Source organism: Lissotriton helveticus, chromosome 7 (genome assembly GCF_964261635.1).
Source record: "Lissotriton helveticus chromosome 7, aLisHel1.1, whole genome shotgun sequence".
Lineage (NCBI taxonomy): Eukaryota > Metazoa > Chordata > Amphibia > Caudata > Salamandridae > Lissotriton > Lissotriton helveticus.
Window position 1 is genome coordinate 700776972 of NC_136068.1, and position 16307 is coordinate 700793278.

Sequence of the window (16307 nt, forward strand, 5' to 3'; positions counted from 1 at the left end):
GCTTCAGAGTGTCAAGAGCAATGCCAATAGCTCTAACTTTAACAAAGGCAAAACCATTGCATTGTAAATGCTTGTTATGCATTGACCCCTGTTTTTCGAGTACATTTAGAACGAACTAAGGACTGAGACATTCGGTACCATTTTATCTTTGAGAACTTTCAGGCTTTTGCATTAGAGAAGATATTTCAAGATAAATGCCAATGTTTTTTCAGACACCTCTACAGGCATTGACGCCTCCAACTGCTGCAAGGGCCTAAGCAATCAGATGATGAAGGCATCTTTATAAACCAACTCAAAAGTCCTCTCTTCTGCAGCTGGAGCCATGCTAAGCATTACATGAGGGATATTTTTGCTATCTGCAACAATTCATTGCCATTAAAATACCTAGTGAATGTTGCTATTGTATGATAGATTCAGGTGCGACCGGCACAGGTAAGAGCAGTAGGGCAGTGGGGTGGGGCAGAGAGGGCCGTGGGGGGTACGTTGACAAAGAAAGGGATAGGTAAACATAAATAAAACAACTTTCTTTGCACTTGCCGCATCGCCGAGTTGGTGATGTGGCGAGTGCAAGGTGATTGGTATTATTTGCCCTGCCCCCGCCTCTCCCCACTAGATAGATTGCCCTCTGCCAGCTTTCACAAGATATTTGCCATGTAAGAGGCAAATGTTCCACAAATCTAGCAAACATAACTATCAGCGCATGCGTAGGACGTACCATAGGTTTCATTAAAATGGAATGCTAAGGCATTAGTAAACATTTGAAATATGGAAAGTACCTGCCTGAGGAGCAGATACACTTTGAGAAGACATTTTATTGGGGAGAAAAATGCTAAATCTGCATCGGGCGTGACAGACTTCTTTGATTTAAAATTAATCTTTATTAAGTTTTCAAAAAACAAACATGGCAGGAACAAAGCAGACAAAGTATTGGAATGGGGGACAAATAAATACAAAATCATTAATGAGCCATAAAGTCACTTGGAGAGAAAATATCTTATATGAAACGTTGTGACTGCCACACATACCCAACAATAGAATAAGTAATTTGTCCATGTCTGTCTTTTAAGGCATAAATCATTGACGCAATCCTAGAAAAGTGTGCCTCCAAAAATAAATAACCTACTATTGCTTAGAAGTAGGTACTTTTCAAGCATGGTGCTAGAGTTCCCTTCTAATTGCTATTCTAATACGCCCATATTGATCAATTGCATGGAATGGAAACAGAATGAATGATGGGAGTGAGGATTGTCCTGGAGGGACGTCAGCTATCAGTTTGTGGCACATTTACATGAGCATGCAAAAGGGATGTAATGGTAACAATTTCTGTTATTTCACTACATTGGTTTGGCTTGCTTTGGAAGTACATGTAGAAAAAAACAGTACACTGTGCAATGACATAACTAGACCTTTGGCCGCCTGTGGCAGTCCCTGTTTTTGCTGCCACACGACGGCTGCAGGTAAGACCGGGGGGGGGGGGGGGGGGAGAGTGCAGCTGCCGCCCGCCCCCCCCTTGCTAAAGCCACTGACACTGAGTTACACTTACAGCAGTGGACAGAAAATTGCATACCATGCCAACTTAGGGCGAACAAAGCAAAACCACATCAGTCTGACCCTGAGCCTCATGGGAACAATCCAGCACGAACTGCCAAGCCATGTCTTCCCTGGACCGGGAACAAGCATCCTGGGACCGGTTTCTGGCTAATCAGCCTCATCAAGTTGGCTTGGTATGCCCAGACCTGGGTCCCTTGCTCACTTTTCCACTGGATTCAAGCTAGCCTGTCTGCTGACGGCTGATTAGCCAGAAACCGGTCCCAGGATGCATGTTTCCGGTCCAGGGAACACATGGCTTGGCAGTTTGTGCTGGACTGTTACCATGAGGCACAGGGTCAGACTGATTTGCATATGGCCATGTCTGAACTGGGGTGACGAAGTGCGCTAAAGAATGATGATGGATTAAACCCAGATCAGTTGACTGGGGGTGAGTGCTTGCAATGTTTAACACTCCGTCCATCATCCCATTTGATTTTGCTTTGTTCGCCCTGAGTTGGTAGGTTATGCGCAGACCTGGCTCCCTTACTCACTTTGCCACTGGGTTCAAGCTAGCCTGGCTTATGACGGCTGATTAGCCAGAAACCGGTCCCAGGATGCTTGTTTCCGGTCCAGGGAAGACTTTCCTTGGTAGTTCGGGCTGTACTGTTCCCAGGAGGCACAGGGTCTCATTGATTTGCATATGGCCATGTATGAACTGGGGTGGCAAAGTGAGCTAAAGAATGATGATGAATTAAACCCAGATCAGTTGACTGGGGGTGAGTGCTTGCAATGTTCAACACTCCGTCCATCAACCCATTTGGTTTTGCTTTGTTCGCCCTAAGTTGGCAGAGTATGCCCAGACGTGGGTCCCTTGCTCACTTTGCCACTGGATTCAAGCTAGCCTGGCTGATGACGGCTGATTAGCCAGACTGGATTCAGGTTGTATGACGTTACATCGCATAGTAATACAACGCGTGCTATTACAACACGGGTATTACTACGCAATGTCAATTTCAACGACATGCCATTACATCGCATATTTTTTTTCACAAGTATACCTTTACCACGCATGCCATTACAACGCAAAGGCATGCGTGGTAAAGCTATACTCGTAGTTAAAGTTTGCAAGGTAAGTAACAACCCTACACCTACACAACACACTACTCCCACCCCTACACTACCACTAACCCTAAAACACTACTACACTACAACACTACCCACACTACTCCCAACCCTACACTACCCCAACCCTAAAATACTACTACACTACCCACACTACTCCCACCCCTACACTACCCTAAGCCCTAAAACACTATTCCACTACAACACTACCCACACTACTCCCACCCCTACACTACCCTAAACCCTAAAACACTACTACACTACAACACTACCCACCCTACTCCCACCCCTACACTACACTAACCCCTACAACACTACACGAAACACGAAAACACTTCACTACGCAAACACTACTACACCACCCTAAACCCTAAAACACTACACCACCCTAAACCCTAAAACACTACACTACACAAACACTACAACACTACCCTAAACCCTAAAACACTACACCACACAAACGCTAATACACTACACTAAACCATAAAACACTACACTTCCCTAAAACACTACACTACACAAACACTACTACACTACCCTAAACCCTAAAACACTACACTACACAAACACTACAACATTACCCTTATCCCTAAAACATTACACTACACAAACACTACTACACTACCCTAAACCCTAAAACACTACACTAAACCCTAAAACAGTACATTACACAAACACTACTATACTACCTTAAACCCTAAATCACTACACTACCCTAAACCCTAAAACACTACACTACACAAACACTTCTACACTACCCAAAAACCTAAATTACTACACTACACAAACACTACTACGCTACCCTAAAACCTAAATCACTACACTACACAAACACTACTACACTACTCTAAAAACTAAAATACTACACTACCCTAAATCCTAAAACACTACACTACACAGACACTACTACGCTACCCTAAACCCTAAAACACTACACTGTCCTAAACCCTAAAACTCTACACCACACAAACACTACTACACTACCCTAAAACCTAAATCACTATACTACACAAACACTACTACAATACGCTAAAACCTAAATCACTACAACAGTATCCTAAACCCTAATACACTACACTAATCAAACACTACAACACTACACCACATAATAAAAAACACACTAAAACTTTAAAAAAACAACACAAACGTTTGGGCGGACTCTTCCCATGAGGCACAGGGTCAGACTGATTTGCGTATGGCCATTACTGAACTGGGTGGTGGACTGCGCTAAAGAATGATAATGGATTAAACCCAGATCAGTTGACTGAGGGTGAGGGCTTGCAATGTTCAACACTCCGTCCATCATCCCATTTGGTTTTGCTTTGTTCGCCCTAAGTTGGCAGGGTATGTCTAGATGTGGGTCCCTTGCTCACTTTGCCACTGTATTCAAGCTAACCTGGCTGATGACGGCTGATTAGCCAGAAACCAGTCCCAGGATGCTTGTTTCTGGTCCACGGAAGACATGGCTTGGCAGTTCGGGCTGGATGGTTCCCATGAGGCACAGGGTCTGACTGATTTGCATATGACCATGTCTGAACTGGGATGGCTGAGTGAGCTAAAGAATGATGATGAATTAAACCCAGATCCATTGACTGGCGGTGAGTGCTTGCAATGTTCAACACTCCGTCAATCATCTAATTTGGTTTTGCTTTGTTCGCCCTAAGTTGGCAGGTTATGCCCAGACGTGGGTCCCTTGCTCACTTTGCCACTAGATTCAAGCTAGCTTGGCTGATGACGACTGATTAGCCAGAAACCGGTCCCAGGACGCTTGTTTCTGGTCCAGGGAAGACATGGCTTGGCAGTTCGGGCTGGACTGGTCCAATGAGGCAAAGGGTCTGACTGATTTGCATATGACCATGTCTGAACTGGGGTGGCAGAGTGAGCTAAAGAATGATGATGGATTAAACCCAGATCAGTTGACTGGGGGTGAGTGCTTGCAATGTTCAACACTCCGTCCATCATCCCATTTGGTTTTGCTTGTCTAATTGGCCATCTACTGTAAAGCCGCCCCTCTTTCCAACAGCATTGGTCCATTGAGGGCATGTCGCTCTCTCCCAGTTAGCAATTGGTCTTCCCTGGATTGTTCCACCCTGTGTCTTTTTCCTCTTTTATCCGCACTCCTTGCTTTCTTCAAATTTTATACCTTTGTTTCCATGCGTTTATTTTACTTTCATCTCCTCCTCTTTCAATATTTGGTCTGCTCCAGTCTCTTCTCTTTTTGCTCAGTCAGTAGCTCTACGGGTCCTGTTTTAATGTGCGTACAAATATTTTTGTGCAACGCGTTTTTTACATCAATACGGTGGGATTTGTCGGTCCTCGCACAGATGTATCCCCATGATGTATGTTAGAATAAATTGTCCCTCTACGGCGACTGTCAGCCCTAGGCGTTCTTTATGGTCGCTTCCCACCATTGCTTCGTCTATCAGGCACCACTTCTCCAATAATATCCCTGCATTTAACAGTCAACGCTCCCCGCTCCCTCCACCCGCAGCATGTCCCCGATATGGTCTGGGACTACCGTCCACCCCCTCCCTGTCATGTAAAACACCACAACCATCCCTAAAATTAGCCATGCGAGGATTTTCTTTGGAAGGCAGGGGGTCTCGCGACCCCCAGGCCGTATTTATTAAAATATGAAAACAAATTAAAAAGTGTTAAAATAAAACATTATTTAGACAATTATTAACATGCAAAATTCTGACATTAGATTTACAGCAATGTAGACAGGTATGAAGGGCTAACCTTAACAAATGTCTAATACAGCATGTTCCTAACCGAATCTAACATCCTACGTATGAATTTTGCATACTAAAATTTTTGGGCCTACGGCAAGGTCGTTAACCGGTGTCAGATCCTTACTGTCCAGCTACACCCTCACGTATGAGTGCGCATGCGCAACATGACCCGGTTACCGGGAGAGTACGTCCCTCTCTTGGTTACCCCGTATGCTCCGTGAACTCCATTAAACCAAAAAGGAGGGCCCTTTCACTCGCGCCATTTGCTGACGTCATAGTGTATGTGCGGGGTGGCTAACAGCCCAAGGAAAGCGTGACTCCCTCCCCCGCACCTTCCAACCAAGTGGATATCCTGCCCCTGAAGTTCTAGGAGAGACCATTGGCCCCTCCCCCTGGGCGACCCCATTCGAGAATGGTGCCGCCCCCTAAGGACCTTAAATTGCTTTTCCCTGATCATGACCTTACCGCCACAGGCCAGCATAGTTGACCGACTATCTGCCCCCCCCCCCAATTCCTACAGTGAAAGGTCATACCTACCTCACAAAACCCTCTAACCATGCCAATATGTTTTTTGTTAGTAAGTCTTTGCCTGCATCAGTCAAGTGGACCCCATCCCGTACGTAGAAATGATCCCCCCAGATGCACCCAAGTGGAATACTCTGCAATTGAGATGTTCATAACAGTTTCTCTATCTTGTTGTTGATCCTCTTTACCGAGTGATTCAACGCCCTAACTGAGTCTCCCCCCCTCCACTGCAGTCTAGGTATCAACTGAGACCATACTACGGTGCAACCCCGGAGCAACTTCGCTAGCCAACCTGCTGCAGAGATTATCTCTTCCAACAGGACCCTTCTGCCCAGCGTTACTAAATCGTTTCCAATCAGGTGTAAGATAACAACTGAGGGCGGTGGGGCTTGCCTGTTGAGTAATTCTGAAAAGAAACTCCTAAGCTGATTAAGGCATAGCCCCCCTTTATCATGAAAGGAAACCTTGAAACCCCCATGCTCGGCCCTCCGTCTACATTCGCCTGAAAGGAAAACTGGTTTAGCACGTTTAACATAGGAATGGCCAAAAACCCATACTACATGAGTCCTCGTCCTGTCTTCTTGCGTTCGCCGTGTTGATGATGGATGCTGTTGATGACCCAGTACCAGTTTCCACCCTGCGTCACAGGCTCGAGAAACTGAAAGATAAACAGACAACAAGGGAGGTGTCAGGGTGATTGTACTGCACCTCACAACATGTGCAGCCGCACATAATGCTTATAGGCATCGGAAGACCATCTTCCGATCCTCTTTACACTGTTGGCATGCAACCCTCTTGCTGTTGCTTCAGTGGCAGCCCCGATACGGAATGAATGTGTCCCAAAATCCTTGGGGTTGAGACCCGCCTTGCTGATCGCCATTGCCAACACTAGTTTGAACTGAAACTTGGTCAATGGGGTACCATCTGCGTGTATGAACAATGTTCCCATTGCCACGCCCACCCTCTGCTTGATAAATGCCTCTACATGTGCCACTGGGCAGCACGGATTGGTCGGAGCCCGGTATAATACCAAGCTATCCCCCCGGGCCTCTTGGTCAGTTTTTGATTTCCGTATGTTTACCCACATTGACTCACCCTTTATCTTAGTGTCAGCCAGCTGGAGACCACCTAACTTGTCCAATTTGTTGTTAGCCACCAGTTCGCTTACCCGCAATGCCCCATAAAAAGCCAGTGAAAACGCGGCTCTAAATAGGAGTACCTCCCCTGGGGAGCTACACGAGTCAGATAAGGCATCCAATACCCCTGCCAACCGTTCCAAACCTATTGATTGTCTGTAATCGGCGCTGCTTCCTTGTAGGCGTCTCCATCCTCTCAATGCCTTCCGCACTATAAAACTGTTTGTGGGATCCTTGATACCTTTTATCTGTGCAAAGAAAGAGACAGCTGCTTTGTGTCTGCTAGCTGTGGCCGCTGAGCGCCCCTCTCTGTGCAGTGTGTCAATATATGAAGTAAAACTCCCCTCCAGCTCACTCTTAGCCTCCCAGTCCTGTCCCAAAAAACAACAGTAAGACATAAACGCCCCTTCGTATGCCGTCCTGGTCCTAGGTGCTAAGCTGGCTGCCACGAGGTTCTGTAGTTGGGGGCACCAATTTGCCATAGTATTGTTTGGAAGTGTGCTGGTGTGGCCTCTGCAGATGGAAGGTGTTCTCTGAATACCTGCATCTTAAAGCGATAAAGTGCGTCAGCTGCGTTGTTCAAGACCCCTGGGTCATGTTTGGCCCTAGACTGAATATTCAACTTCAAGCATTTCAGCACAATCTCTTTCATGAGGCGAAGTATAAACTTACACCACGCCGCCTGTTGGTTGATACATTCCACTACAGCCATGTTTTCTGACCAGAAGATCACAGATTGGTTAGACAATTGTTCAGGCCATACCGATAGTGCAACCCATATTGGAAAGAGCTCCAAAAAACTGATGTTTGCTGTCAAACCGCCTTCCTCCCACCACTCGGGTCACTGTTGTGCCGCCCACCTGTTGCCAAGTATGGCACCAAAATCCACACTTCCAGCCGCGTCAGTTCAAAGACCTAACTCAGCCGACGTAGTGGGAGGCCACACCACACTACTCTGTCGTTGAAATCCTCCAGGAATGCCATCCATATCCGCATGTCCTGGCGAACCTCATCTGACAACCTAGTGCGATGGTGTTCGTCCCGTAGGCCCTTCATGGCCTGCGCTATTGAGCAGGAAAAGGGGCGTGACATCGGTATGACTCTTAGTGCAAAATTCAGCTGCCCCACAGTCTGCAGCAGCTGCTGCAGCGTGACCATTTTATTTAACAAACATTGCTGTAGGGCTGCTCTGAACTTCATGATCTTTTCTTTGGGTAACCTGAAACAACCTTCTACAGAGTCCAGTTCAATGCCCAGGAATTCTAAACATGTCGATGGACCCACCGTTTTTCCAGCTGCAAGCGGGACCCCAAAAGCCCGCATGAGCACGCAAAATTCCTGCAATGCCCACGCACACTCCTGTGAGACCCCTGCCCCCAGCAAAAGAAAATCATCTAGGTAGTGCATCACATGTTGGTGCCCTGTTGCTTGCCTCATCACCCATTCTAGCAAAGAACTGAAAGTCTCAAAATAGGCACATGACACAGAGCAGCCCATGGGCATACACATATCCATGTAGTATTTACCCTGAAATGAGAAACCTAGCAGATGCTGATCCGAGGGATGAACTGGAAGCAGGCGGAAAGCTAATTCAATGTCTGATTTCGCCATCAATGCCCCGGGACCCAGAACTCTCAACATCTCCACTGCCTGGTAAAAAGACGCATACTTGACGCTGCAAATGCCTTCGTCAATTGCGTCATTCAAAGATGCGCCCTTCGGTGCCGAAAGGTTGTGTATGAGCTTGAATTCGCCCTTTTCTTTCTTTGGGACAACCCCGAGGACAAAATTAGGTACAGGGATGTCGGTGAAGGGGCCCGCTATCCTACCCAGGCGCAATTCTTTCTCAATCTTAGACGCCACTACAACTGGGTTGTGTTTGACTGACAGCTGATTCCTACATTCTGCCTTCCCAGTATACCCTCCTGCTGGAATGCGAACACCAAGTGAGAAACCTTCCTGCAGCATCCTTGCGGAAGCATGATCTGGGTACTTGTTCAGCCAAGGGATCATAGCCAGTACGTCAACGGGTGAGTGAGCGACCCCCAATCCTCCCCACCTATTCCTGTTTCCTTCTCCCCCTGTTTCCCGAGGTATTACCTCTCGAACAATCTCCAAAAGAGAGAGTTTCCCAGGGACCAGAAAGGACTGGGTATCAGATACTTATCAAAAAGGATTCCTTTCTGTGTATTACTCTTTTAGTTGGTGACCATGAGGCCTACACATTAAAGTCAATGACCTTTGGTTTGTAACTGTGACACTAGACAAGTATTAGTACTCCACACTAGAATATCTTTTTTGTTACTCTCAAAATTTATTTTCGTAATAAAACATTTATACTCAATAAAACCATATCTTAAAAATGCATTCAATATATACTTTGATGGGATGCTCTGGTACAATCTTATATATGCTATCTAACAATTCCGATTTACGGTGTCTATCTCAGAGTCACACACAATTTAAAATCATATACTTTCATGTATTAAAAAGTCCCACTGTCGACGCGTTTCGGTGCGTTGGTTACAATTATGGCACCTTCCTCAGGACGGACGAAGATTAAAAAAAATTTCACTTCTTTCTAGAACAGAGAATGCATGTAATTAATACATTATTCCTATGGAGAGTTGATTCTAGTTGTGGACTGTTCTAGTGATGTTCCTATTTACATAATACTTGCCCTTACTTGAAGTGTAGGGGTTGGTGTCCTATGAATTATCAGGACGACTGTTTCTCCTTTTAACTTTGTGATTTAAACCACTTGCATCATAATCAGTGGAGTCATGGAATTCTACGAGAAAGAGCATGGAATTATTTACCATACTATTGAGACTTACAACCTGTTTTCGTGCTTCTCACAGAGTCACTTACTATTCAAAAGTCTGGTTGACACATATTCAATGGTGTCTTAAAGCAGGTACGTCTTTTAATATGCACCTTCTGTAATTGGTTATCTTGCCGTGCCTGTAGAGTACACAGATAATGCTATATATTTGGAATAGTGATGTCTTAACACTAGTGTTTATTTTCGAGATTATCATCCATATACATACCGATTGGTTTTACGCCTAATGATAACCTTCAGGCTGTCCTTCCCTGCACCTTCTTGAGTGATGTCTTGGTGCCTATGCCAAAATAACATAACATTCTGCTTTGGTGTGCAAGTATGCATGGGTCATAAGTTTATCGTCTACCTGTCCATTAGTTCTATGTAAATTGGAGAGGTTACATACATACCGATTAGGGGCTGCAGTTTCCCTTGGCAGCCTGGAAAAGGGACAACACTATCTCCTTTTCTTTAAGCGCTGTTAGCCACACTGTTGGTTTTGGGGATATTTTTATTTCTATCTTCTCCCAACCTGTACGATGAAAAATCATATTAAGTGTGGTTTTATTTAGATTCTCACATTTAAGGTTACTGTTGCATATTCAAATACTTTTATATCCCATTAGTGCCGAGTTGACTGATGGCAAATATGGTTTCCACTCTCCTTGCCGCTATTGGTGTATTAATGCAGTTCCGGAGTAAGCTCGGGTATTTGTCTGGGATATCAAATACAGCTATTCGGAAAAAAAACAGACTTAATTCTCATTGCTGTACTGTTTTTTTTCCCCGATACGCTGCTGAATGCAACCCTTCGCTGGAACACGTGCTCTAGATAAATTACAAAGCTATTATCTTAAGATTAAAAAGCTGTAATCATTCAGTTCAAAGATGGAATGCCGGGGCTTTCTCTTTCCATTGTAATGTTACAACCTTTAGACCAACTACCGGTTGCAGCCCTTCACTATGACTCGCATTCAATACAAATAACAGAGCTGTGGCCTTTAGGTTTACAAAACTACCCCCCTCGGGTTTGAAATATTTCGAGTGCTCACTGTTATCCAAAGCATTCTATCTATCTTAATAGGGTAGCGTCAAAATCTCGAGTCCTTACCTTCCGATTTTGGAATCTCGGCGAGCTTGCTTGTTGCGACGTTCTGCTTTCACGGGAACTGGTGAGGGCAGTCGGTCTCGCGGGCTTTAAATACCCCTTGAGTTCATTAATTGGATGCTTAATGCCCCCTTAATTGGCATTTAACATTCAATTACATCAACCGTTTGTCAGCGCCATATTTGTAGTTTTTGTTTGGAAACCATTTGGGGACTACAGGGTCGCGGGTTCGTTCCCAGGTCTCCCTTTGTAGATTTTCGATCTAATTCTTTGGCTCATACCGCCTTATTTTATAAGTTGTCCCCTCTACTCTCATTTTTATTGTTTAATGCCTCCTAATACATGGTCCGGCATTTCGTCAACTTTTCAATCGTTGACAATTTAATTATAGATGCAAGTTGATACGCGCCATTCTCATAGTTTATTCTACAAAGTTCTGTTAGCGGACTACACAATCACTGAATTCATACTCGCTGTCTTTTTTGCAGGCTATTTATATTTTGACCCTATATTTTTCGGAATACTATTAAATTTGATTTCGGCTGACATCAGGATATTTATGGAGTGCTTCTTTGTGCGCTCCTCAACACTCGGCGGTGGTACAAGTTGTTACCCTAAAAAGAACGTCATTTTGGTATTTTCTTATAATCCATCATATTCCATATTCTTTTATAAAACTAGAGATACAATCCTAATAATGCCAAATAGTGCTATGTTTCTATCACATGCAGTACTTTTGATGGCAATATCCAGCATAACAATCATAACAATGCGAATGGGAAAAAGTGCTATGTTTCTGTCGCATACCGTGCTGTTGGTGGCAGTATCCAGCACAACTTGTGTCTTTTACATCGTTTCTTACATAAACACATACACAGTAGCTGTAATGCCTTGCAGCTGTTTAAGGCTACTTTGATTGCCTTGACTGACTTAAGTTCTCATCACAATTCCTGTTATCACATTGTATGCTATTATGACCCCCCTTTTTTTTAATATAACTTGACCAAGCGAACATTAATTCAAGTCGTGCTGATGCAACTATTTATCGGGGGGATAATTTCAGGCATTTTTATGGCTATCATTTTATTCTTAGGGTGTCAATGGTACAAAAATCTACCACACTATCTGATCATTCTGTCCCATTCCTCTCGACCATTTAGTCCTAAATAGTAGGATTTGAATTTGGACATATAGAACTGTTCTCTCTGTTTTCGTTTTTTGTTCAAATCACCTCCTCTTACTGAGATCTTAATCTTTTCTAAAATAAACCACTTGATTTCATCCATATTGTGGTTTTCAGATATCCAATGCTCCACCAAAGGGGCGTTCTTTCTTTGATTTCTTATTGCAGATCGATGTTCAGTGAGCCGTAGGCGCATTTCGCGTCTGGTTTCACCAATGTAGCATTTGTTACACGGACACAACAAAAGGTACACTACATTAGTAGTACGACAGTTGACATGTTCGTTCATCCAATGGGTTATACCATTGATTTCCAGTTTGTCGGTCTTGATGATGTTCTTGCAATGTGAGCAAGACCCGCATGGCAGGTTGCGCCTGATGGGACTATTGTTTACAACATTTCTTTGTCCCCCACTTTTTGGTTCTTTAAAAGTATGCACTAGATGATTCCTTATGGTCTTATTCCTCCTGTATGCATATGTGGGTTTTGCCATTGGTGTCATCCCTACTTTGTTTAATATGCCCCAATTCTTATTAATCAGGTTTTTTACCTTGTTGCTAAAACCGTTATAGTCTGATACCATAATAATATCATCATTGCGGTCATTTGTTTTTGTAAATGTCTCAAACAGGCTGTCCCGATTATAGTACTTTGCCCGTTTGTATGCTTGTTTTATTAGGCGCTTTGGGTATCCTCTCTGTGCAAGCTTGTTTTTTAAGATGGCTGCATGTTTTTCGTAACTGGTTCTATTGCTGCAATTACGCCTGATTCGTAGGAATTGGCTGAACGGTATCCCGTCTTTCTGGCTTTATATGTAATATGATGGATAATAAGAAAATACCAAAATGACGTTCTTTTTAGGGTAACAACTTGTACCACCGCCGAGTGTTGAGGAGCGCACAAAGAAGCACTCCATAAATATCCTGATGTCAGCCGAAATCTAATTTAATAGTATTCCGAAAAATATAGGGTCAAAAGATAAATAGCCTGCAAAAAAGAGAGCGAGTATGAATTCAGTGATTGTGTAGTCCGCTAACAGAACTTTGTAGAATAAACTACGAAAATGGCGCGTATCAACTTGCATCTATAATTAAATTGTCAACGATTGAAAAGTTGACGAAATGCTGGAGCATGTATTAGGAGGCATTAAACAATAAAAATGAGAGTAGAGGGGACAACTTATAAAATAAGGCGGTATGAGCCAAAGAATTAGATCGAAAATCTACAAAGGGAGACCTGGGATCGAACCCGCGACCCTGTAGTCCCCAAATGGTTTCCAAACAAAAACTACAAATATGGCGCTGACAAACGGTTGATGTAATTGAATGTTAAATGCCAATTAAGGGGGCATTAAGAATCCAATTAATGAACTCAAGGGGTATTTAAAGCCCGCGAGACCGACTGCCCTCACCAGTTCCCGTGAAAGCAGAACGTCGCAACAAGCAAGCTCGCCGAGATTCCAAAATCGGAAGGTAAGGACTCGAGATTTTGACGCTACCCTATTAAGATAGATAGAATGCTTTGGATAACAGTGAGCACTTGAAATATTTCAAACCCGAGGGGGGTAGTTTTGTAAACCTAAAGGCCACAGCTCTGTTATTTGTATTGAATGCGAGTCATAGTGAAGGGCTGCAACCGGTAGTTGGTCTAAAGGTTATAACATTACAATGGAAAGAGAAAGCCCCGGCATTCCATCTTTGAACTGAAAGATTACAGCTTTTTAATCTTAAGATAATAGCTTTGTAATTTATCTAGAGCACGTGTTCCAGCGAGGGGTTGCATTCAGCAGCGTATCGGGGAAAAAAAACAGTACAGCAATGAGAATTAAGTCTGGTTTTTTTTTCGAATAGCTGTATTTGATATCCCAGACAAATACCCGAGCTTACTCCGGGACTGCATTAATACACCAATAGCGGCAAGGAGAGTAGAAACCATATTTGCCATCAGTCAACTCGGCACTAATGGGATATAAAAGTATTTGAATATGCAACAGTAACCTTAAATGTGAGGATCTAAACAAAACCACACTTAATATGATTTTTCATCGTACAGGTTGGGAGAAGATAGAAATAAAAATATCCCCAAAACCAACAGTGTGGCTAACAGCGCTTAAAGAAAAGGAGATAGTGTTGTCCCTTTTCCAGGCTGCCAAGGGAAACTGCAACCCCTAATCGGTATGTATGTAACCTCTACAATTTACATAGAACTAATGGACAGGTAGACGATAAACTTATGACCCATGCATACTTGCACACCAAAACAGAATGTTATGTTATTTTGGCATAGGCACCAAGACATCACTCAAGAAGGTGCAGGGAAGGACAGCCTGAAGGTTATCATTAGGCGTAAAACCAATCGGTATGTATATGGATGATAATCTCGAAAATAAACACTAGTGTTAAGACATCACTGTTCCAAATATATAGCATTATCTGTGTACTCTACAGGCACGGCAAGATAACCAATTACAGAAGGTGCATATTAAAAGACGTACCTGCTTTAAGACACCATTGAATATGTGTCAACCAGACTTTTGAATAGTAAGTGACTCTGTGAGAAGCACGAAAACAGGTTGTAAGTCTCAATAGTATGGTAAATAATTCCATGCTCTTTCTCGTAGAATTCCATGACTCCACTGATTATGATGCAAGTGGTTTAAATCACAAAGTTAAAAGGAGAAACAGCCCGGTGCGTTGGTTACAATTATGGCACCTTCCTCAGGACGGACGAAGATTAAAAAAAATTTCACTTCTTTCTAGAACAGAGAATGCATGTAATTAATACATTATTCCTATGGAGAGTTGATTCTAGTTGTGGACTGTTCTAGTGATGTTCCCTATTTACATAATACTTGCCCTTACTTGAAGTGTAGGGGTTGGTGTCCTATGAATTATCAGGACGACTGTTTCTCCTTTTAACTTTGTGATTTAAACCACTTGCATCATAATCAGTGGAGTCATGGAATTCTACGAGAAAGAGCATGGAATTATTTACCATACTATTGAGACTTACAACCTGTTTTCGTGCTTCTCACAGAGTCACTTACTATTCAAAAGTCTGGTTGACACATATTCAATGGTGTCTTAAAGCAGGTACGTCTTTTAATATGCACCTTCTGTAATTGGTTATCTTGCCGTGCCTGTAGAGTACACAGATAATGCTATATATTTGGAATAGTGATGTCTTAACACTAGTGTTTATTTTCGAGATTATCATCCATATACATACCGATTGGTTTTACGCCTAATGATAACCTTCAGGCTGTCCTTCCCTGCACCTTCTTGAGTGATGTCTTGGTGCCTATGCCAAAATAACATAACATTCTGCTTTGGTGTGCAAGTATGCATGGGTCATAAGTTTATCGTCTACCTGTCCATTAGTTCTATGTAAATTGGAGAGGTTACATACATACCGATTAGGGGCTGCAGTTTCCCTTGGCAGCCTGGAAAAGGGACAACACTATCTCCTTTTCTTTAAGCGCTGTTAGCCACACTGTTGGTTTTGGGGATATTTTTATTTCTATCTTCTCCCAACCTGTACGATGAAAAATCATATTAAGTGTGGTTTTATTTAGATTCTCACATTTAAGGTTACTGTTGCATATTCAAATACTTTTATATCCCATTAGTGCCGAGTTGACTGATGGCAAATATGGTTTCCACTCTCCTTGCCGCTATTGGTGTATTAATGCAGTTCCGGAGTAAGCTCGGGTATTTGTCTGGGATATCAAATACAGCTATTCGGAAAAAAAACAGACTTAATTCTCATTGCTGTACTGTTTTTTTTCCCCGATACGCTGCTGAATGCAACCCTTCGCTGGAACACGTGCTCTAGATAAATTACAAAGCTATTATCTTAAGATTAAAAAGCTGTAATCATTCAGTTCAAAGATGGAATGCCGGGGCTTTCTCTTTCCATTGTAATGTTACAACCTTTAGACCAACTACCGGTTGCAGCCCTTCACTATGACTCGCATTCAATACAAATAACAGAGCTGTGGCCTTTAGGTTTACAAAACTACCCCCCTCGGGTTTGAAATATTTCGAGTGCTCACTGTTATCCAAAGCATTCTATCTATCTTAATAGGGTAGCGTCAAAATCTCGAGTCCTTACCTTCCGATTTTGGAATCTCGGCGAGCTT

At 43.2% G+C, this 16307-nt stretch overlaps 2 long non-coding RNA genes across 2 annotated transcripts; both read right to left on the reverse strand.

Annotated features, from left to right (window-relative positions):
- Nucleotides 1-9987: 9987 nt before the first annotated feature.
- LOC144766981 (uncharacterized) lies at nucleotides 9988-10339 on the reverse strand. Its single transcript, XR_013598011.1, has 3 exons — nucleotides 10286-10339; nucleotides 10102-10173; nucleotides 9988-10012 (listed from the first exon to the last, which is right to left on the reverse strand). It is a non-coding gene; the product is annotated as an uncharacterized LOC144766981 (long non-coding RNA).
- Nucleotides 10340-15280: 4941 nt separating this feature from the next.
- Nucleotides 15281-15644, reverse strand: LOC144766982 (uncharacterized). Its single transcript, XR_013598012.1, has 3 exons — nucleotides 15579-15644; nucleotides 15395-15466; nucleotides 15281-15305 (listed from the first exon to the last, which is right to left on the reverse strand). It is a non-coding gene; the product is annotated as an uncharacterized LOC144766982 (long non-coding RNA).
- Nucleotides 15645-16307: the final 663 nt, after the last annotated feature.